This window comes from Sesamum indicum, unplaced genomic scaffold, assembly GCF_000512975.1.
Source record: "Sesamum indicum cultivar Zhongzhi No. 13 unplaced genomic scaffold, S_indicum_v1.0 scaffold00190, whole genome shotgun sequence".
NCBI lineage: Eukaryota > Viridiplantae > Streptophyta > Magnoliopsida > Lamiales > Pedaliaceae > Sesamum > Sesamum indicum.
Window position 1 is genome coordinate 34,109 of NW_011628085.1, and position 1,360 is coordinate 35,468.

Below are 1,360 nucleotides of genomic sequence, written 5' to 3' on the forward strand. Positions count from 1 at the left end.
CACCCCCCACACACACACACACACCAACACATACAGACACACGCCACACGCACACACACACACAAACACACCCCCCCCCCCACACACACCCACACACCACACACACACACATGATTAGCTTTTTATTTACTAAAGCATTTCAGCAAAAGCCCAAGCAACAAGAAACGTAAATCACACAAGACGTCTCAACCTTTAATAAATTTATCACAAAAACTTGTAATAGATTTTGATTATTAATGAAACTTATCTCTCTTCCAAAAAGTTAAAGCTAGTGTCTCCTTCCAGTAAAGGAATCATTCACTTTCTAAAGAACAGCCACAGGAACAGCTGTGCCATTTATCAAGCAACACCGCATATTCAACAACTTGTCGGCCAAATATCCTTGTTTCTCCAATACCAAAACCACATCACTACAAAACTGTTACCACTGAAATATGTATGAAACTGCCCATAAGTACCTGAAGGCAGAAAAATAACAGAAACTTGGGAAGGTGAATGATTAGTTATTTACCTGATAAACAGTAAACCACATGTAAGAACAAGTATGAGTCAAGCATTAGCTGCAACATATATAACTGATTAATTGTTCCTAGCAAAATGACCATTATCTCTTTTCCATGCGAGTACCCAAAAATCAAGGTGATGCTACAGAAACTACCATGTGATTCAAGGGTGAAAATTATATGCGAGTACCCAAAAATCAAGGTGATGCTACAGAAACTACCATGTGATTCAAGGGTGAAAATTATAGAGACTGCTATTAGCAGGAAGGAAATCAAAATGGCTAAACACACCAAAGTTAGGGTTCAAAACTATAACATTTTGTAGTAGTCGCTGGCAACCAATTCAAGAATTGGTTAGCATATCATAACCACCCTAGACATTTATCAGATTTATCAATCCTCCATTCATTTTCTCTCACTATATTCCCTCTAGTAAAGTAAATCAATCAAAGACCACTCTTGCTAATGAGATATATTGAAAGAGAAAAAGAAGAGGGACAATGCACTCTCTCATGTCCATTATTGATCTTCATTTCAATAAATACTCTTTCCTATCAGATAAACAAAAATGAGAATACACATCTATGCAAGCACACAAAAATGTTATAAAGGACATAAATAGACCACAAAAATAAACTATACTCGTAATGAGCATAAAATGTTGCGAAACTATGGTGACATCCTACACGAGAAAATGGATAGTTAAAATTGAAACGAAGACTTAGAAATTGAAGGTGAGTGACAAATGTAACAAGACGCAGATGGCATTCGTTGGCGCAAGAGATAAAAGCAACACCTCACTTCTTCTATGTTCAAAATGAAAGTAAAACATGTTCTACCGTGACCCACCCACACAC